This window comes from Ambystoma mexicanum, chromosome 6p (assembly GCF_040938575.1).
Source record: "Ambystoma mexicanum isolate Mex_15411 chromosome 6p, UKY_AmexF1_1, whole genome shotgun sequence".
Classification (NCBI taxonomy): Eukaryota; Metazoa; Chordata; class Amphibia; order Caudata; family Ambystomatidae; genus Ambystoma; species Ambystoma mexicanum.
Window position 1 is genome coordinate 951661064 of NC_090935.1, and position 23876 is coordinate 951684939.

The following is a 23876-nucleotide window of genomic DNA, read 5'->3' on the forward strand; positions in this document are numbered from 1 at the left end:
TGTCAGGGATATTAGGAAATTGGGGTGCTACTACATTGTTAATCGCACATGAATCAATAACAAAACAGTAGGGTAAAGCATTATCACCTTTCTTATACACAGGCAGAACCAGACTATTACATATGCTACCTGTAATCTCTTCAATAAGGCCTCAATGTATCAAATACGAAACAATACTTTTAAGTGGTTCTTCACCTTCTACAGATACTTTATTCTGTGGAATATGAGGCAATGTAATACCGAATTTCAATACTATTCATACAGGTTCAACATTTAGTATCCCTACATCGTTGTCATTTACTACCAATAAATGCATAGGCACTTGTTGTAGTTCACTCAGTAAAAGCAAAGTCATAAATTGTGAAGTGGAATTCAGCTGGGGTAAAATGGTCAAATACACTCCGTGAGGTGAACAGTAAGTCACTGCATTCAATTTTTTCAACAAATTTAACTCCAGGAGATTCTCACCACAATTCGTAGTCAACAAAAATGGACATGAGTTTGTGAATGGATCCAAAGCTATCGGCACCGGTCGAGAAACTGAACTCACTACTGGTGTACCAGAGAACCCTGCAGAAACATTATTCTGCCCTGACAGTGGGATAGCTAGAACTCTCAGATGGTCAATGGAACAGTGTTGTGTCCCTGTGTCTACTAGAAAAACATGCTCTCTATTCCTGACATTCATTTGAACGTAGGGTCATTTCTGATCTACGGGAATAGGAATACGTTCCAGACTCTGCTTCGGGCGGTCCTAGCGAAACAAAACATCATCAGATGTGAAATCTTCAGTAAAATAGGAATGAAAATTGGTGTCAAAAAGGGTTGTATTACTAGTATTCTGTTGCTCACCTCCCGGATTATTTGCATTATTTGCATTATCCTGTGGCTGGTTCTGTTGATTTTGAGAAAACTGATTTCTATTCAGACCGGGCATACCATTAGGTGCTCTTGATCTTCTACCGATCGTCCCATTTGCTGCTCTTTGCTGGAGGGTCGGACACTGTGCCTTCCAGTGACCTTCTTGCCTATAATAGGCACATTGGTTTGCATGTACTGGCTCCGTTTGTGGCTTGAACTGGTTTCTTGATTGTATATTCCCATTATTTCCATCCCGTGCTCCTCTCGTAATCTGTTGCAGCAATGCTCTAGTTTTTAAATCTCCTTTCTTCTTCTCTACCTTCTCCTTCTCATTGTTCACCCTATTTTCATAGCACTGAGCCATATGCAAAACCTCTGACTGAGATTTTGCCTGCCATGCACTTTCAGAAGCAGTGATCTGGGACTGAATGTCCGGCAGTAATCTTTGCACAAATGTATCAACAAATAATCTCTTCCCTGGCTATGTACTTAAGTCTAGACCACTAAAATCAGAAAATACTTGTTCAAATCTATTAAACAACTCATTTACCCCCTTCGTCTTGCCTTGCATACATGCAGTGAGTTTATCCCAAATAATTCACTTAGACACTATGTGGTTCGATAACATTAATATGCTCTGCAGCAGTTTTTCTCCAGCGTTCCTAGATCTATCAGCTAATTCCAGGGCAACCCTTGTATCTCCCATGACAGCTTGATCGTCTATAGTTCTAATCTACTTCCATAAATCTGTCGGTAAAATGACAGGAAACAATTGATCGATATCACTTAAAGAGAAGACCGACAAATTCAAAACCGACTCTATTTCTTTGTAAAAATCCTGTAAGATTCTTTCTAATATCTGGAATCGATTGCTTAAGGGTGTTTACTAGCTGTCTCGAAAAGGGAACATGAACGAATTGGGAAATATAATGGGGGGTAATTCGTACAATTCAGCGCAAAAGTGGCACACGCGGCTGGAGCACAGAGTTCACATGCGACATTCTGCGCCAGCCGTGTGCACCAAAACCCATTTTAGCGCACAGCGTATTCATGGATACTTACATCCATAACCAGCTGTGGAGCAGAGTGGCGCAGCGACCCTGCAGCAGTGCCAGTTACGCCCCTAAGCCCACCCTGTGCGCTAAAAACATTGCACAAATCCCCTACAAGGCACAAAGGCCAGTGGACCAACATACAGCCCCCCAACCATGAAAATGTGTGTAAAACTCCCCGTGCACCCCTGGGAATATGGTTACCTCGCTCGCGCTAGCGAAATCGCATGTGAAAGTCCACACGTACCCACGGAATACACGTAGTCCAGCGAAATCATGTCTGAAAGTCCACGCACACCCCTCTGAAAAAGCGTACCCTGCTCACGCCAGCGAAAGCGCATGTGAAAGTCCACGTGCACCCCCGGAATACATGTATGCCCACAAAATTGCGTGTGAAAGTCCACGCGCACCCCTGGGAACACACATACCCCACTGCGTCAGCTAAAATGCATGGCAAAAGTTCACCCTGTGGTGTGGCCTGCCTGTGGAGCATGCCCAGGGGTGATGAGCTGCCAGCGGGCCAGGGACTGGGTTGATGGGCTGCCTGCGGGCCATGAACTGGGGTGATGGGCTGCCTGCGGGGCATGCCCAGGGTTGATGGGCTGCCTGCAGGCCATGGACTGGTGTGATGGGCTGCCTGCAGGGCAGGCCCAGGGGTGATGGGCTGCCTGTGGCCCATGGACTGGGGTGATGGGCTGCCTGCGGGGCATGCCGAGAGGTGATGGGCTGCCTGTGGCCCATGGACTGGGGTGATGGGCTGCCTGTGAGGCATGGTCTGGGGTGATAGCCACACGAGAACTCTGTACGTCATCCCGAATACCCCTTTGACACATCGCCACCCCAGCTAGGACAGGCTCAATTCGGTCACGGATTGCCACGTCTGCAGGGAGAGGAAGGCCAGTTGTTGTTCGCTCATCCCCTCCCTGAAAACGGGTCTGGACAAAGGCATCCCTGCTGGTGCGGGATGGTGCAGTCAAAGGATCGGGGACAGCCTGCGTTGCCTCCTGTCCCTGCCCCTGGACTGCACCACTAGCACCAGTGGAATGCCCCCCTCCAGGCCCCGTGCATGGGCCTTCAATGGCCTGCTCCTCAACCAAACTCCCCACCAACCTGGATCACTCAGTGCCATATTCCTCCATAGGCCCCTGTGGGGGCTCAGCTGCCTCTACTGCTGCCGAGGAGTCCACCTCCAACCTCCGCCTCTTGGACCTTCCCTCGGCAGCGGCAGCCATGGACGCGGCACAGACTCCTCACTCCTGGAAGAGATGACAACGTCGGAGGAGAGCTGGGCCTTGCGTCTCCGCTGGCGGTGGGATCCCTGCCTCTGTGCGCCACAGCACCATCTCCGCCCTGTTCAACAGTCGACGCTGCAGACAGGGAGAGACAGAACACAGGCATCAGGGCACTGTACAATGGTTGGATACACACATGACAGTTGCACATGAGTGGCAGTGTCAAACTTCACAGATGGCATCACACTCCCCAACACTCATATCATTTTAACCCACACACATGCACAAATTGACACGAATCGTGCAGCAGGCAGCAGCATCCATACACACACACCATCATGAACACCTGAAGGTTGGCATGATGTCACAAGCAACATGGGGAGTGCCAAACACCTGCACACACACCAATAGACAGACATGCATCTGTACATCTCCACTACCTGTCAGAGTGCAATCATCAGCAACTATGTCACATCTGCCAATCGGGTTCCTACATGTCCGTGTCACATGCATCCATGTTGTATCACTGTCGCACATGTGCAACCCACACACACACACATATGCCATGCACATACATGAAGGTGGAACCAGAATCCATGTGTCACACCCCAACCATGCCATAGTACATACACAGAAATACCAACATGTGTGCATCTCCACATGAAGTTGTGCATCATGCTTTGGAACACATTCACCATCGATGTGCATCACTCATGACAGGACTCACATGCAGCATGGTCATGTCCCTGCACATACACATCCATACCTGGATCTTTTCAGACATATGTCAAAGCTGCACACTCCTGGCATACCTCAACATGCACTGCATCCAACAAGTATGCATGGACACTTACCGCTCGACTCAGGAGCGGTCTCCCTCTCGAAGACCTGGCAGTGAAGTGCTGGGTTAATGCATTCCAGGACCCTCATGTCGTTGGTGGTAAGGTGGACCCGGCGCCTCACTGCATGCGCTGATTCCAAGAGGCACCAGGCCTTCCTGAGGGCCCTGGACCTGAAGTCCTCCCAGCGCTTATGGACGTGTTGTATGTCGCGGGTTGCCACCCCCTCTGCGTTGATGGCAACCACGATGTCCAGCCAGATCCTCTCCCGTCCATCCTTGTCGGCACGTCTTCTTCCGTAGAGGGCATCATAATGCACCAGGACTTGCTCCACCAGGATGCCAACCTCTCCAGCTATGAAGCTGGCAGCCCTCTGCCTCTCTGGCTGGGGGTTGCCAGTGGTATCTGATGGTGTTTCCCCTGACAGGGCAACCCCCGAGGCAGTTGTGGGTGGGCAAGTGGGTCCTGGTGCTGGGCTGTGGAGTGATGGAGCTTCATTTGGGAGACTTCTGTTCCAGCAGGGGTGGTCACTGCAACTGGACCCCTGCAGATGGCTGACGTGCAGGCACCAATCAGGCAGGGCACGTGGCCAGCAAGCAGGCAGGCAGCAGCAGATGGCACGTGGGAGTCTGCTAGGTGATCTGGGGGGGCAGGAAAATGGTCTTCTGGGCAGGAGTGTGGTCTTCTTTCTGTTGTCCGGTGCCCGCTTGATACGGAGTGATTTGGTACGTGAAAAAATAGCACGTCAGCGTGTAATTCAAGGAAAGTCCCTTAGCGCATTAGCGCCTCTGTGACATAGCACGCAAGGCGTTTCCCTCAGCACGGGTGCATCCGCACGTGCCAAAAAATCACATGTGCGTGTGAATGCGTTTAATTGGAGGAAAGGGCCTTAGCGCGTAACTCACGTTATGCCCGTGGGAGTTGCCTTCAGCATGGGTTAAATGAGAGCGCGGGCCAGCAGAGCACTGTACGTGCTGTTCATGGAGACCGACGCGTGTGTTTACTTTACTGGAATCACATGCGATCACTTCACAGCATCTGAAGTCCGTACCTCTTCTTTTGGTGGGGTGTTGCCAACGCACACAAGTGCGTGTGTTTTTGTTTTTTTTCACGCAAGGCAGGCGGTGAGTGCGGACGCTATTTTTCCCACTGTGGTTCCCCCTGTGCATCTCGTACCATTTTCGAGGTCATAGTAGCTCTCGTGTTCCAAACTTACGTGTTTCTTGTGTTCCTGGGTGCCACACCGTACTGCTGGAGGTAAAATCCATGCAAGTGAGCTACTTTGTTCTTTTTTTCTTTTTCTTTTTGGGGGTGCCTGAGCGTTGCGTGACCCCTCATTTTTCCCAGGTGTCACAGACAGCCTTGCAGCGGCACTGGGGTACCTATTCCATCAAGTATCCTGCCCCCTTCTAGCCAATTGCCCAGGAAAATTTTTGAGTGAACCTCCCATAGCCTATTTTACATCGGTGCCATGGTTGGGGGCCAAAGGCTAAGGGTGGCAAAGCTGGGTTTCCTCCCAGGGCTACACGTGGTCGGGCACATGGGCACAGAGACCAGGGAGGACGGGGAGTCCAGGGTGGCTAGGGTGGCTACAGGGGGGGAAGAGGCAGGGGTGCCCCTCTGGGTCGGGATACCCAGCCACATGCTGGTGCAGACATGCCACCACCCCCTGTGGCTCCTGGTGATGCAGCTGTTGCATCACAACTTGGTGCCCATATCACCCAACAGCAATTTACATCTGCTGTCACGGGCTCACCGGTAGTGGTAGCTGCAGGTGCAGCTGTGGGCACCTCCACCCGGGCTCTGAGTCAGGCAGCGCATGTTGCATTGTGTGACGAGGACTCCCAGGATTATTACCATCTTTTCCGGAGGTTGGGGTCATGTGTGTCCACTGTAGCTGTGACTGTTGCACACGTATCTGGGGCAGTTATGACATCTGCTGCCCCAAGCAGCCGGGTGGTGGTAACTGCATGTGCAGATGCAGCCAACACCACCCCAGCAGTGAGTCAGACCCAAGCCAGACCTTCTGTCCTCATACCAACACCCAGTGTCTTGGTCCAGTCCACCAGCGCCACTGCCCCTACTGATCAGGGCCATATTGCCCACTCAGGGTCAGTACCACCGCCCAAAAGGAGGAAGCGTGCTCCTGCACAAGATGCTGCGACCCCAAACACGGCTCCGGCCTCTGGCACATCAAGGAAGAAGCCTTTCTGCATGCAGGAACTGGACTTCCTTGTGGACTACGAGTCAGAACACCAATGCGATATGCTTGTGGGCCCACAGTGCCATAAAACGCATCACCAGCGTTGGGTCCACTGGCAGCATGTTGCGGATGGTGTGACATCCATGGGATTCCAGGTGCGCACAGCTCAGGACTGTTACAAGTGCTGGAATTACCTCAGACGCAGTGCTAAGCAAAAGTGTGCCTCCAATTACTCCATGTCTCTGGTGACTGGTGGTGGGCACCACCAGAGGAGGATGAACTCACTCATCATGAGGAGATCACTTCAGAGTTCATCCCGGAAGAACAAATCCGTGGAGTGGGAGAGAGGATGGATTATGATGCATCATCTGGTGAGTATTGATGCGTGTCACTCAATGACATGTGTGTTTGGCATGTGTGACCCGCCCACCTAAAATTTAGCTCTTTCCTATCTTCAATCTCCCTCAACACCTGTGTTGTTTACCAGGGGTCTGACCTCTCGGCCTCAATTTACAAAGAGCACCTGGCAGCTCTTGACTACTACATTATCAGTTTCTTGTATGACATCCAGTGCTATGCTGATGACAACCAACTCATTTCCTGGCTGCCCTTGGCCACCTTTTATCCCTCCCTTATTTCTGATAGCCTCATTTCCATTTGATTTTGGTGTACTACCAATGGTCTCTGTCTGAATGCCAGCAAGACTGACATCCTCCTCATCGATATACCTTCGCCATCTTTTGCCCTCAATCTCTGGCCAGCCCCACTGGCCTTCATCCTACCTCCACCTGCAAGGCCAACACCCTCAGGGTCACCTTTGACTCAACACATTCCTTTTACACACACATTTGTGACGTATCTTGAGAAGGATTCACTTATTGCTTCACCTCTTCAAGGGTACTGTGCCTTTCCTATCATTCAACTAAATGCTCACAGTCTCTCAAGCTCTGGTTTACTCAAGGTTGGAGTACTTTGACAGTCTCTTTCAATATTCAACCTGCCTCCACACTCCTCTCTCTACCACTAATCCAGTACAGGATTGCAAGACTTGTCCTTGGCCTCAAGCCCTGGGATCCTATCTTTCCAGCTCTGTAATCCCTTCATTGGCTATCAGTGGATGCAAGGATGATACTTCAGACCCTCTGCATTGTACACAAGGATTTTTTGAGACTGAGTTCAAAATACCTTCAACAATCCCTCTACCAATTCCTCCCCTCTTGATCCTTTGTTCCTCTACCTCACACTCCCTCAAGGTCAGTCGTTAATTGAATAAATAAGCTAGGAGCAGATATGTGTGTACGGCTGGGAGCTCCCTTTGGAACAGCCAACTGGCCATGTTGAAACTTGAGGGGACACATCTCTGCTTCCGGAAGCAACTCAACACCTTCCTACTTGCTCCTGCATTAGCCCCTCTTCTCCTCAGCTAAACAGTTTCCTCTGTTGGCACTGTGCCCCTGCACACACTCTGTCCATCGGGCCAGGTACCTGCTCACCCTGCCTCCCTGCTGCACTGCCTACAGGCCTCCCATATCAATGGGTCCAGTGTGTGTACGTACCCATACAGTCCTCCACTCTTCGTCTGCACTCATCAGATTTGCCCTGTCCAAATCATCTTGCACTTGCCACTTGCTGGCTGCACCACCACTTTTTGAATGTCTATTATATCATTGGACTTCATTTTCCTTCTTTGGTCTCCTCTGTTTGGCACGTTCCCCTTCTCCCCCTTCCTGAGTCTTCAACCCTTTATCCCTTCTCCATGCCCTTGCATGTTCTCAATGTCACTGTGCCCAGTATGATAGTTGTTTTGAATTCCTTTTCTCCCTTGTTCCCCTCCCTTTGCTTGTTTGCGCTCTGAAACACTAGTGTACGAGTGCAATCTTGATGAGATGTCATATCATGTCATATACATCCTTTGTCCTTGGTGCAGTGTGTCTCACTCTGCCTGTGCTGACGGCAGTGACTCCCCATGCACATATGTGCACAATCATGTTCCATGTGCATTCCATGTATGCCCCTAGGTGTCCTTGACCATCTGCTCATTGTAGTATTTGTCCAGGATGATCCAAGTGTCACCTCATTTGGACAGCCATGTCATGCTCACTGTAGGTCTGTGTGTCATCACGCACGACTTTAGGCTGTGCACATCTGTATCATGCACACAGGTCCACTGCCTCTTTTCAACTGGTGTTGTCTTCTACATGCATGGATGTACTATGATGGTTCCTCACCTCTCCTCCATCATGTCCACTTATCATCAGCTGTAGTAACATTTGAATGAAGAAATGCAACAGACGCACACCTACACTGTCTGGCAATGCACAGTTCTGTGTGGAACATGTCATTGCCATGAAGTGCCTCCCTGCTATTGCCCAGAGGGTGGGTGTTTCAAGGAAACCATGCAACATGGTGCATGCCATTTGCACATGATGGCTGCAATTTCCATTACACTGCCATCATGTTTGAATATTGTCATCACTATATACGTGTTGATGTTGTAAGTTGAGGGGCTACATATGCACTGCACCGCACACACCCGCAACTGTGCCAAGTTAAGCCCTTCAACATGCAAACACAATGCTGCTGTGTGATGTTGACCTGAAATGTATGTACCCATGTCCCTCCTTTCACTGTATGGAAAGGCACTAGTGTAGGTGCCTCCTGTGACACATGTACTGTGCATAGTTGATGGTAGTTGGTTGCTGAACATGAACATGCATGTTACATGTATCATGGTGTGTTTGTTTAGATTTCTAGCTGTGTCCATTTGTGTGTTCACAACTGCTTATTCTAGGTTCCATCTCTTTGGTCCCATCTCTCATTTTGGCATTGGATATATGCCTGCTAGAGGTTGTGTGTGATGCAGGTGATGTGCAACATGCAATACATGTGTTGCCTTCACTTTTTGCACACATTCTTTTCTGATTTTGGGATGGCCTTGCATTGCAATGCCACTGGATGCATGTTGGGGTTTGAGTTGCCTGTGACATGGCTGTTTCATTATTTGGCTGTCAATGTTGTGAACTGTATGTGTGTGGTATGCACTACTGACATGCGTGTCCATGTCTCTTTTCTTTATGTTGCAGGCAATGACGCACTGGCGGCAGAGGATGAAAATGTCATCCCAGACACGGTGGTCAGTTCACATGACCAACCAGGCACCAGTGGTGGTCGTGAGATGGCAGCCCACGAGAACCCACAGGTGCTCCAGGCCATCGTGTCCAGAGCTGTCTCTGAGTCAGGCTCTGATGTATCCTCTGACAACTATGTTGAGCCGGATCTGCATCATGACGTGTCGTCACCGGTGAGTGATCCTGTGTTGGATGATCTTCTGTCTACAACACCTGCAGTAGGGGGCCAGGCAGGTCGGAATGTCCGCCTGTGGTGGTTACGGGTGCACGGTCACACTCAACTCCAGTTGGCCATGTTCCTGGGGCATCAGGTCGACGGAGGGATGCAGTCCTGCAGCCACGGGCGGCACCAACCCAGCAAGGAACACGGCTTCTTGGGCCCAGCAGGTGTGGCGTCCGGCGCGAAGTGGCCATGTGCCATCGGGGTCAACTGAGTGGGAGCGTTCCATGATTGCAATAGCACTGCAACAGGGGAGGGCATTTGAGATGATTGCTCAAAGTATGGAAAGTGTGGCCCATTCCATCCTCCCTCTGTAAAGCAAATGGTGCTCCAGCAGCGGGCTACGCAGTCCACATGCCGCTCACTCAGGCTGGGCATGGCGGCATCTGACACGGCACGCCGGGCTGAAATGGTGGCTCTGCGTGAAGCACTTAATGATCAAGCAGTGGCACACTGTGAGGCCCTGAGGGTGGAACACCAAGCCATCCGATCTACTCTGGCTGACATCATGATGGATGAGAGTAGGCGGACAGAAGAGAGGATGGTACAGCTTGAAAGAACCATCTCAGCTGAACTCCATGCAAGCCTGGAGTCACTCGTTTGTCATGTGATGCCATGCAGGCAGAACTCCATCTCACACGTCAGTCCTTGCAGGAGGAAGCACGTGTGACACGTGACGTAATGCATGCTGACCTCAGTCTCATTGCCAGCCAGGCTCAGGCTTACCAGACCCGCATGCTTGCTGCCATTGAGGGGCAAGGCACGGCTAGGCGTGGTGAGTCAACTGAGCCACATCCACTTTTCCATCCAGAGGGTGACGATGACAACCTATCTGCCACATAGGTCGGCTGTGCAGGCGCTGAGCCCAGTGAGGTATTTTTTTTTTTAAATCTCAACACCTACACATGTGGGTGTTGAGGTGCACCCTGTACCTCCCCCCTCCTGGGTGCCCCACACCCCCTCGGTCATATATGGCCATTTTTGATTTTTTTTCCTGCAATTTTTTTTCCAGCAGTTTTTTTTTCTGTAAATATTTTGATTTTTCATCAAAATTGTATGGTTTTGGGTAAGTATGCTTTTATTATTTTCATTTTTCAATTAATATTTTTAAAATATTACTTTATTTTGTTGTTCTTTTACAATGATTTATCTTTTTTGTTTTTTATTTTTTATATTTTCTTCTTTATTTTTTGCAATAAATGTTTTATTTTATTTTTTAATTACTCATTTCATTTTTTCATTTCAATTGATTATTTGATTTTATTTGTATTTTCTTTCGTCTATTGTGCATACGTGTGACAGTCTGGTGTTTTGTGGCATTGAAAGGCATCCACTGTGTGTTCTAGCTGGGCCCATTCAGGCTTGTCTTGTGTATGTGTTCTGCATGGGGTCCTTACACATATGCTACTCCTGCTTCCCCTTTCCATGGGCTCGCAAGGATGGCTCGGTGTAACAGCATATCACACATGGGCATTGGGCTTCCGTCATATCTGTGCCCAGCATGCAGTTCTACTTGTGTGTACACCCCTAGTGGGAATTCTGGATGTTTTCTCCAATGCATGTCTGCACCTCACTTTGGTGAGTATTATGCTGACTGTGCATTTCATCATGTTGCTTAAGATGTTTGTTATGTATTGACTGTCTATGTTAATGCACTTCCTGCTGTGGGTGGTACCATGCACCCTTTGGCTGTGCACGACACAATGATGGTGGGAGGGGTCCATATGCTGAAAATGTTGAATTGGGACAGTTTCCCACTAGTGATTTTGATATGCCACATGAAGGCTGCACACTGAGTTGCCCATGTCACGACACATTTCAACAACCACCCATTCCTTGCTAGCACCACTTTGGCCATCTTGCAGCCCTGGCTGGTGTTTTGATGTGCCATTTGAGGTATGACTGCATTGTTCTTGATTTGATTGTCATGTTTGTGTCCTAGACCTGCCCCCCTCCCACTGGTTGCACTTGGCCCTTGTGACATTCCGGCCAACCAGGATAAAAGCCCACAAAGGAGGCCCAGTCTAGGCCTGTCCACCAGCCTTCTGAGTCACTTGATTGCCCCCCCCATCTCCCCTGCCCCTGTCAGTGTCCCTCTGTCTCCCCCCCTTCATCATCACATCCCCTACTCTTCTGCACCGTCTGGTTTCCCTCTGCCCCCTGTATGTGCTTTCTTTCACCATCTTCACCATTATGCATTTTGAGCTTGGCCCCCTCCTCCCTTCTCTACTCCCTCTTTCTCTCTGCCACCCTTTACCCTCCTCCTTGTACTCTGGCTGTCATTTTCCACCACTACCCCAATTGCCATCAACCATGGTGATACATAGGCGCTTGTTCTTTGCAGACATTTGCCCTACTGCCTCCGTCCTTTCACACCCCAACTTCAACTTTTTTATTATAATTTTGCCTGTTACTTTTGTCATTAGTCCCTCCACCACTGATTAAAGGTCGGCTGTTCCCCCATTCCCTTCTGTGTTTCTTCTCCCCCTCTCCACCACTATCTAGATTCTTTGTCGACCTACCACAGTTTGTCACTTGTTTTGTTACTCTCTTCACCTCTTCCCTCCTCTTCCCTCACTCACCTCCTTATGTGACTCCTGCACTGCGACTATTGCCGTCAGGCATAGGAATGTTGATGCTAGTTTTATTGTCCAACATTCCCTCCCTAGACTCTCCCTTATTGTTCCAGGCACTTGTAATATGTACTTTGATTTTACAGTTCATTATCACATTGTGGACTGTTTGAAGGACATGTAGGAATGTACTTTTCTTCTCCCTTGTTCACTCCCTCATTAATGCGCTTTGATGAACTTTGTGTGTAGGTCGTATTATGAATTTCTATGATTCAGTAATGGGTCACTGTCTGCCATTGTCAATGTGGGGTACTCTGTACATGATATGTTCTGCTGGTGAATGGCTGATGCAATGTTGTGCTTTATTCTGAGGTGTCAGGATGGGTGTGGCTTAACACCCAGGGGGGCCCTTGAGTGCTATGTTTACATGTGCTGTGTATGGGAAACTGGGATTCACTTCATTTCACATGTATTTATTTAATGCATGTCCCTACTGACAAATACACTTAGGCAACGCCTCCACAACTACATTGACACCATTCACACGCATGGACCCAGATTTCCTTCTCAAGCATGCTGTGTCACAATAATCAATGTTCACTTCTGAGTCATTGATCGTGTACATGCATGACAGGGTACTTTTTGGTTGAATGCCATTTTTTCAAATGATGATGAAGGGTTTTCTCCAATGCAATGCACACTCACTGTTCTGTCCAGTGAGCGGTGTTTGATATGCCAATTTGCAATTGTACAATGTGCATGGCAACAGGTATTCTGACTTTTGTTGGTTGCACCACTGGTGGCATGCATTTGTGCCACCGTTTTCATGGTGTGAGGTTTGGTCAGTCATTTCTTTAGATTCCATGTCAGGTATAATTGTCGGGTGCCTAATTACATTTCTCACGTGGCACTTCATGAATATTGTGTCAAGTGTTGTGCATATGGTTTGATGTTTTGCCATTGCAAACCATGGTATGGTGTGGCAGACCGGGTTCAGGGGTGTTGGGAGGGTTTGGGTGGCATACCAGTACTTTTCAGTACTGACTTTCATTCAGTACTAGTAAGGGGGGCACACCTTGCATGTATTCCCTTTGGTCACATGGGATTGGTTGTGTTTAATTAGCTAGGGATGCACACAATGTGGCACTTCTGTGTACACATTCTCAGGGTGGTAAGGTTGTGACAGTTAACTGTCCCCTTCTCATCATTGATTGTGACCTGGTATGTGCCAGGCCTGTGTGCACTCCGCAGGGGTTGGAGTTTAGGTGAAAAATGTGGCCACAAGTTGGGTACGGGGTGGTGTGGTGGGGTTTCCGTATGGACATCATGATGTAGGTGCTCAGAGGGTAGGCACTGTCCCCTGGTAAGGTGATAATGGTTGTCATTAGTTGGGCTTGTGTATTTGTCTGTGTGTAACATGCATGCATGTGCACAGGCATTTGTACTCACCTAGGAACCATGTGTCTCCATGCTTCCCAGCTTCCAGGGCCCGGCTCAGGGCGGACATTCTGAATATAAAACTATCATGGGTGGACCCAAGATAGTTTGCTTAGACAGAGGTGATGATTCCCTTGGCATCGGGTACCACCTGCACGTTGATGGAATGCCAGTATTTGTGGTTTAGATAGATGTGCTCAGTGGCCCTAGGTGGATGTAGTGCCACATGGGTGCCATCTATGGCACTGAGCACTTTGGGGAAGTGTGCCACTTTGTAGAAGTCTAGGACCACGGCCTGCCTTTCTGTGGGTGTTATGGGCATGTATAAGTGCCTGCGGACTGAGGGGCGTGCAGTGATGATTGCCAACACCCGGTGTAGGCAGCATGACTGAGTGGGCTGTGAGACACCCCCCACTATGGCAGTTGTCCGCTGAAATGACCCAGTGGCCAAAAAATGCAGTACATTGAGCACCTTCTCCAAGGGGCTCAATGCTTGGGAGCACAGAGTGGGTGATGTGAGTTCATCCTCCCACTCCCTGACCAGCTCTAGGATGATATGAAACCTATACCTGCCATAGACCTGGTCATCAGGCATCCCAAAAAGGCTGGTCCTGGCCCAAAAAATGCGGGGCCTGCCTATTCTTCTCCTCCTGCAGTGTCCCACGATCACTGCTGCGAGGAACGGGACATTCATCGTAGCTGTATATGCTTGTTTGTTGTTTGCGCGCACTTTTATGCTGCGCAAGGGCGCTTCTGCCTACTTTCGTGTGGTGCACGTAATTGTGCGTGTGCGTGTGTTTTGACGTGCGCAGGTTTTTCCTTATTCGATTCCATGAATACGTGTAGTTTGTGTGCGTGTGGGTGTCCTGTGTACTTCCCAGCAGTACTTCCCCATTTACGCCCTTATTTTCATGTGTTGTTCCCCATTCTGTGTGTTCCGCCCCTTGTTCCGCCCCCTGTTTGATGTGTGCACTGACGTTGTGCGTTTTTGCTGTGCGCGTTGTGCACGGCGTTCGGGATGTGGAAGTGACGTGTGCACCGGTGTGTGCCACGCGCGGGTTTGGTTCACATCACAGGAAATACATGCGCAGGGCCTTCCATGAATTGCATGCATGTGATTCGCACGTGTGCGCCGGCTTTTCAGGCTTGCGCCAGTAATTTTGGCGCACATTTATTCCATGAATTACCCCCAATGGGCTGGAATAGTCGTAGCAGGTGCTCCCCCTACAGCAGGTATTTCTACCTTTGGGACAAGAGTTGGAGGAACCTCTCTCATCGGCAATTGCATTATGGGAATGTTCAAACGTTTATTAAGGATTAAAGCCAAATCGAGTGACAATGAAGTTAGTGTGGTGTCAGCAGAAAATGCACGTTTATAAATTACCATAATGTCAGCAGGACAGCACAAATTCTTCTTCAAACATTCATCTTGTAAATATTCTACCATAACTTGTAATACTTTTCTCTGCATAGAAGGAGAATATTGATTGAACGTGTCATGTACTTCAATGGGTGCAATGGAAGCGTCTGAAATCCATCTAAGAGTGTCTCTTGTACATATGCGTGTTCCTTTGCTGACTATCTTTGAGGATGGCAGACATTTCTTCTGCACATATGATGCCAGTCATGTGCCTTCGTTTAATGCTACTTGATGCAGTCAATCTAATTCAGTTTCAACACATGGTTGCACACTTTTAGTGCGGTATCTCTAGTACGAGACAAAAAATGAAAATCCTGCAATTCTTGTGGTACTGTTGAATCAGTTAAATCACCCCAATCCATCTGTTCTATCAAACCCTTTTGCTCAGGAATACCCCCATGGTCCAATAGAGAATGCGAAGTCCCTGCCTTGTCACCCCCTTCTATATACTTCTCTGCCCAATCTTGTAGTTCCTTCTTTTGCGTAGACGATATCGTGCTACGAGTTACAATTCTTGGATTGTCAACAGTATCATCATGTGTCAATAATGGATTGCTAGAAGTGGTCAGTAATGAAAGCAAGAGCAAGTCGTGTGCTCTAGGAGGTAAGGGAAAACTATCAGAATGGGTAACTGGTGTAGGCAATGCTGGTTGCACTTGTGGTACTTGTGGTTCCGTTTCTGGCGATATATATGGAGGCGGTACACTAGGAGACGTTCTCTTCTCATTTAATAATGTATTTATTAATTAGTCAGATGCATGCCAAATCCTGTGACGGATATGTTTTCTGTACTTCTAATTGGAAGCCCATATCCATTTTCCTTGTGGCCTCTTACTCTTTCTGCTGGTCATGTGCTAAGGCTCTGCCAGCCTGTGTAATGTATTTGCGTGCATGCTTCTCTCTGCTTTTAAGACCTTGGGTTGCTTCCTTCCTCCAAACCCTAACAATGTCAAATGCTGCCAGTCTCGCTTTGTTTTGTAACAGCACAGTTTTTAAATATCCAATCCTCGCTATCTCAAAACTCCCCAATTTTGGCGACTGAAGTTCTGGTTCATGTGTGGTTTGACAATGTCAAATAGTATTAAAGACTACAGCTCCTGTACCATATTTAATGAACATATCATATGCCGGCGAGCCTGGCAGTGGCGCTGGTTGAGTATGTTCCAAATCATTCAATTGTCTTCCCTTACAACAAAGCATTGCCCAACAGGAAGACAATTTCCTAAGGCCTTGTTAAACAGAAATCATATGGTGCCTCCTTTTGATTTATATTGGCCTAAGCGTAGTCGCTCTATGGGGAAAACTGCATTGCAAAGTTCTGATTTTGGATCGACTTCGCCATCGTTTTTGAATCATCCGCCATTTTGATTTCTGTTTGTATGATTCTCTGTTCTAAAATGGTGGACTGTGTTTTCAACTTGCAACCAAGCCTCCCGACCTTTGAGTTCTGTTAATGTTTAAGCTGTCCGAGAGCCGACTGTTTATACTAGGTAAAGAGACCTTGCGCTCCGTATGAACTTCCATCTGAGTATTCTCTGCGCACATAAGACTCATCCCTGTGTAAACGTTGGAACAATGTAAAGTAAACCTCAAGCGTGAACACAGGCCAAACTACATCGTGAAGGGATATAGAGTAAGGCTTACCGCGGGATCCGAGAAAATACATCACCATTGTAACTTGATGGAAATGCAAACTCATGTAATCCTTCTGCAAATTATTGTATAAACTGTATGTGAACTAGGTACAAACTCTAGACCACGAATTATTAACAAGTAGAGGGGCTCGACAATATTTCTGAAAACTGCATAAAAGTACGAACTTTTAGATGTCCAGCACCCTCTCTCCTCTCTTTGACGGGGTGGTACTCATTGCGGGGTGTAGCTATCTGTATCTATGTTTCTTTGTAAACATCAGGCAGAGCACTGTCAGTTTGAAACAGACTCACCTGATTCCAAAGAGAGATCTACAATCATCAATTCAAATCATCAGGGCTGACCGTCTTCCCATAAAGCCTCTAGTCCGAGTCTCTTGCCATCAGGACCTCTAGGTGAAGCGTAGCATGCGGAGATCGCAATCAGCAGTCTGCTGAGGAGTTTCGTCTCAAGATGTGCAGGGGCCCCCGATACTCCGATCTCAGTCCGTCGACTCCATCCATGCCAAGCGATGCGTCCTGGTCATAAATGCCCACGTTCCGGTGCCATTCTGTAAATCCAAAAAAAAGGAGGCTCTGTAGAACAATGAACACACACCAGTCACGAGGAACAAAGATATAAACAACAGTTTATTCACACTGGAGTGCAGACCTACTTTTGAAAATGCACGACATTCAAGCATAGGAAAAGTGAGCCCCAACCTGTGGGCATACGGATTTTATATACAGTTTTACAATACCATGACGATTTGGGTTAGCTCATCACGTGATAATTCCTTGTGACCTAAAGACCCAAGAACGTGTTCGATTCTCCATGGTAACATGTGGTCGAACACTCCATGTCACCCTGCAGACTATGTACTGTCTGGGAAGCAAAGCAGAAAGGATGTAGGAAGATATTGTGTTCCTCGGCACAAGGTGATATTCCTTGCGCTACTTTATCTATATTTTTGCTCAGCTAAATGGTCAGTCTGCATGTATACCCAGTAGTTTGTACATTTTAGCAACATAATATGCTGTTAATCGTGCTTCGCTTTAATAGTCTGGATGGCACGTTCAAAATTAACTGCGGAAAACAAGACAGAATGGCACCTAATTTACAGATTAGCTACGTTTGTGCCAGTGCTTCAAGGTTCCCTATTGCAGTGCTCAGCGTGCTCAGTGATTCGTAGCATTCCTGTGTGGGGGCAGATTTTAGGGAAGCTTCCAAAGCAATGACTTGGTGAGCTTTCACCGCATTCAGAATGAAAACTCGGAAATCAGAGCAAAGCAGCCAAGATGGCGGTTTCAGGAACCGCGATGGCGCGGTTCAATGTGTATGTTCAATGTGTATGTTCAATGTGTAGGTGTATGTGGCCAACATGTGTATGTTCCATGTGTATCTGCTTAGGTCAACATTATAATGCAAGATATGTCTACTTTTACAGGTCCTGACATTGGTGATCCTTGCCTTTGTACTGGGGAGCCTAGTGGTCAGTACCTTATCCAAAACTTGTGATGGGTTATTAGTTGCTTCCTCTAGAGAAGGAGGCAGACGCAAAGCCAAGGCATGTGTCATACTGTCTCATCTTTGTGAAAAGATCAAGGGAGCATCCATAATGTCAGGGCGCAACACTGTCGGTTTCACCCTTTTTTGCATTTTTTTCTCCAGTAGATTATTGAGCTTCAAAGTCCCAGCGCCCTACCCCCAAGGGTGACAGGTGACAGACGCTAGGCAAGGGGGGGGCTGATAGCACAGTACCAGGAGGCAGCGGCTCAGAGCATCAGGCAACAAGCCCCACCCTGCAGGCACCTCTAATCCAAAGAGAGCGGCTCATAGACTGGGGTGGATGACCAAATCTCACAGGAGCTCAACACATGGCTCAACAGGTGAGGGACAGGCCCCTTCTCCACAGTCACTGCTATTGTTAGAAATGTGGTTCAAAGAATGAGGCATAAGCTGCCACCCGAGTCACCGCTATAGTCCAGAAATGGAGATCAAAAATTGAGCCTTGGGCCCCCTCTGCACCTGGGCTGCTGGTCAAAGACAGAAAATAAAATACTAAAGATGTGTGGAAGATGACTGATCAAATAAGCACAGCGCGGAGGGTAGGTCTATGAACTCTCCCCCACCATCGCAATTCGTTGCAAACAAAAGACGTACAGATGTATCCAAATATTTTCCAGCAAGAGCGCCAGCAGGCTCGCCACTCCATGTTGTGGAGAGTAGTGCGTCGGGGCACCGTCCCCAGAAGGGGCAATGTAGATGAGCAATTCACAAGCAAGCGAGTGTGGGCGGCAGAGGGAAGATCAGGGAAAACGGTCACCTTAAATCCTTGTCACGCTCCTCCAACAAAAGCTGTTGACTGGCTTCTCGCAGATTTTGGATATGGAAGGAAACCCGGGAGCCCGGGCTAGCGAGAGGCGGCAAGTGGCAAAGACCAAATCCACAATCCACCAAACACCAAACACTCTGCCACCACTCCACCTTGCTTCTCTCCCAGGCAGGGGTTATGTGCAGGAGACTCTGCCTCAATTCAGTAAATACAGAAGACAGACTTGAACTCTTGCCAACCGCTGCTAGCTCTTCTCCTTCACCCACACCAAACACTCTGCCATCACTCTGTTACTTCCCTCGGGCCTGCAACTGCAAGCCCTGCAGCATTACCTGAAGCAGTAATGCCCCCCTGCTTGGCGCGTATTGCTTAACTGGTACATCAAGGCACAGAGGTAAGTACGACAGGTAAGTTACTAGATCGAATAGACAAAAGAATGGGCATCCAGATCCTTCCAGCCAGCTCCCAATCTCCAACGGTCACTCCTGGAACCTTCACTTCTCCATCAACATCATACATTCCATTCTGACCTCACCAGCCCAGGTAAACATGACATCAGAAACACAAAACCATAACACCCCTTTTGTCAGATTGCAAATAAGATGTTTGGAATTGACATTGCTGCTCCGAACTGAAATGTTTGGTGAATAACACGGGTCTGAATAATATTAAGGATAAAATGCAGTAGGACCCCAGCTGCGGTGCGCACCATGGTGCAATGCAGTGCTTAATTCACTAAGCCAACAGAGAGACTACTTTAACGTCATTGTGGATGAAAGACAAACACTGGCACATGAAAAAGTACTCTAATTATGGTGCAATGAATGTCGGACCTGCAGGTCCACCATCTGAGTTTGAATCTTCAGTGAAGTGGTAGGGTGGGTCCCATTTTCTCTGCACAGCAAATTGCTAACCCCCCCACCACCGGAACCCCCGTATCACGAAAAAGTGGATACGCACCAGATGCCTACAGCATGTTTACTTCACCACAGCCACAGTTAGAGCCTCATTACGAGAATCGCGTTAAAAACACAGTAATTACCGGCATGGTTGTATTAGCGCGTCCGTGCACCCTCGAAGCCGCTAATAGCGGCTGATTACGAGAGCGTGAGCATGCGCGAACACCCATGCCGGTAATGGCTGCACCACCATGCCTCTAAAGGCCCCCTAGCCCCCTATAGCGGCATCACGGAACCTGCTGATACCGCCTCTGCCCAGGAGCAACCCTTTAATAACGGATCCGGAAATACCGTCATGCAAATACTGGGTTCGTAATAACAGACCTGGAAATAACGTCATTGCGGCCATCTTGAAAATCACAATCCATTGCAATCCCATGGTTACAGGCACTGAAATCCAAAACCGAGATCCCAGCCTGCCAGAAAATGACACAGTCCACCTGCAAAGGCAGACCTCATCTGCGCAAACAATGTTTCTCCGATGAGAAGCTAAACGTGCTGGCAGACACCCTGGCCCAGCATGCAGATGTGATGTTCTGCACAGACTTGCGCCGTGCGACACTAATCAAGAAGAAACAGATCTGGGAGGAGGTGGCCAAGAATGTGCCCACAGTGGGGACAACCACACGCAATACAAAGGATTGCTGGAAAAGGTGGGACGATCTGCGGCTGCGTGTCCGCAAATTACTGACTATCAACCGTCAGCAGGCCCAGGCAACAGGAAGCAAACCATCCTCGCCCATCAATCTAGCATGGTGGGAGGAAACGTGCTGCTCCCTGATACACATGGAGTCCATTGAAGGGGTCAGGCGTGCTGAGACAGGAGTAACATCATCGGCTGACAAAGGTGAGTGAGCGTTGACACTACACAAAAGTCAACACACACACCCCCATTCAAATCCAATGGCTGATTCCAAATGGCAAGTTGATGATAGCAAGTACATTGCCCATCACCACCCACCTAATGCCTGCCCTAACAGAAATGCCACACCCCTGTCACAGACACACGCAACCAACCCCACTGACACAAACCAACAGAGTCCCCAATTGAAACCCAAGTACCATCAGCATGCAGACACACACATGCAGCTCTGCAGAGAGGCAGGTCCCACCACTGTCACATCCCACTGCATGGTGCAGACATCTCCCCCAACAAGTGTTCACCAGAGCCCTAGAGACACATCACATGGCATGCAGACCCTGAGGCATGTACACCGCACGCAATCCACGACACACCCGTAATCACCAAGCAAACTGCATGCACAACATGGATGCGCTAGAAAGATGCACAGAAACTGCACCACACACCCAACACCTGTAAGCACCATGTGTGCCCCTCCAACATGCAAACAGCAATGCACAGGACCCAAAATGTACTGACATCAATATATGTTGGATGTCCCTACACCCATGACTCATGCCCTGCCTCTCCATCCCACACAGGCACAGTATCAGACAGCGATGACAGGCCCACCTCAGAAACAAAGCCAACAGCAGCACGCAGAAGCAGAGGGCAAGATGATGGCACCAGGCCATCCACGTCAAGGGCCGGGTAGATGAAAACCAGCACCCCCATGCCAGAGCGGCCCGGTAAACCGGGGCCACAGGCCATAGGACCTGAGGAGCAACCACCCCGACACAGGGGAATTTGCACCGGCCTGGGAAATTGGGTGTCATCACTGCACACACCTGCTACAAGGCACACCGGCCCCCAAGCCCAGAGACAAAACAACCCTTGCCCACTGCAGCCAGCTCATGTGGATGAGGAGGGTACACCAACGGCGAGCAATGGTGAGGCGCCTCAGTCACCGGCCACTAGTGACCTAGGGGAGGTGGACCAATCCGCAATAAATAGTGCAGAGGATGATGTCCAACAGGACGAGGTTGACACAGCAGGCCAATGCATGTCGGTGGACTCTGAGGGAACACCATCCATGGGGCACACACCACAGCACTCCCTAGGACATGGGTCTTGTGGTGGTCGCTCCGGGGAGGAGATGAGTGGACCTGTATTCAGCCCTCAAAGCAGTCCAACTCCACCTCCCATGTGACCACCATCAGTTAATGACATACATGACCTAGAGGGCCGCATCACCCGCATGGAGGAGTGTCAGCAGTCCATGGACGAGATGTTGCGACAGTTCATCACATTAGGGGAAGCCACATGCCAGGCCCATCGTGACAGCGCACAGGCACTCACCTGTGCTGTGAACCGCGTTGCCAGGCGGGTGCGCCAGGGCATGGAATCAGTGACCCAGGCACTCACACATTTGGCTGCCACCATGGCTCAACGTGCTGCAGCACCTGCCAAATCACAACCCCTGCCATCCAGGAGCATTACCCCTGTAAGCTCAACTCAGATGAGCCCAGTGCGTAGGTCGCTACGTATCATGCGCCGGCCAGAGGAGCCACAGCCTCCATACAAAAGGGGCCGACTGTAGCCAGACAAACATGCAGGATGGAGGCCGTTAGAACTCATATTGTGTGCCGGGACGTGGGTGTGTGGGGGAGTTGAGGGATGGGGGGGTTTGGGGGACATGTGTGGGGGGTAGAGAGATGAGTGGTGGAGGGTGGTGGGAGGGGATGGGGGTGGGTGGGTGCACTCAGTTGCCTCGTCGGTGGGCTGTTCATCTATGTAAATAGTTTCATTGATAATTACATCTCATTTGGAAACAAATAACATGACCGGATATTGCTTATTGAGTGTGTCACAATTTTATGCCAAACAGTGTACAGTGCCCAGAGTCCCCCTATCCCAGTGCACAGCGAGTGGGAATTGATGCACCCTCTTCATCACAGTGCATCAAACAAAAATGTCCATCAATGATTGGCTCACAGCACGTCCGTCGTGTACATCGGCAAATGGCTGATGTACTATTCTCATCCTTCATTATCTCCATCTTCACCTGCTGGTTGCTGGTCAAAGTCAGGCGGCAAGGGTAAGTTCCGCCAGATGAACATGTTGTGCATTATGGCACAGATCATGGTAATCTTATCCACCTTCTCAGGCCTGTAAAGGAGTGCTCCACTAGACGTGCTGAGGCAGCGGAAACGTGCCTTCAACAGGCCAAAGGCCTGCTCAATCACGACACGGGTACGGGTATGAACCCGATTGTACTTCTCTTCGTGCCTGTTCTGTGGGATCCGAATAGGGGTGAGGAGCCACGGCTTCAAGTGATAGCCACCATCACCTGCATGGGAGCACAATGAGGTATGTGTGAGTCGATTTATGTCATTACACCTGTAGTAATCACTGTCATGGCTGCAGCTATTTGGTGTTCACATGCACATGTCCCTGGATGTGTGCACACAGGTACAGTTGTCGCAATGTGTGCTGTACAATGGTCTGCAGGTGTGGATTGCATTGTCCAGATGATGCAGGGTGTTCACTTGCATGCTCTTGCAGATGTCCTGTGTTGTGCTTTGCTGCATTCATGTGCATTAGGCATACTCACTGCATGTTGCTGGATTGTGTTGCAGAGGGTATACTCAGTTGATGTGCAGTGGACGCGTTGAGGGATGTGGCCTGCTTGTACGTCTGGCGTATTGTCATTGGTGTGCAGCATTGGTCTTATGCAAAGCATAGTTGTGTCTCGTTCAGGTCAGAAAGTGTAGGGCCAAAGTGTTATGCTGTATGTGCTGTCTCCAGTCACCCCCCCAATCCCACCCATGTGGAGTATTCATCCCCCCCCAATCCCAACCAGGTGGAGTATTCATCCCCCCCAATCCCACCCAGGTGGAGTATTCATCCCCCCCACTGCACTGCTATGGGCCTGTCAGGCGACTTACCGAGCAGCCAGGCACGTCGTCCAGCATGTCGCTCCACGTAGCAGGGTAGCGAGGAATTCCGCAGCACCATGGCATCATGTGTGCATCCGGGATATCGGTCACAACAATGTGTGATGATCTTGCTGGAGTCACATACCATCTGCACATTGATGGAGTGGTTTTCCTTAGGATTGTGGTACACAACTTCTATGGCATG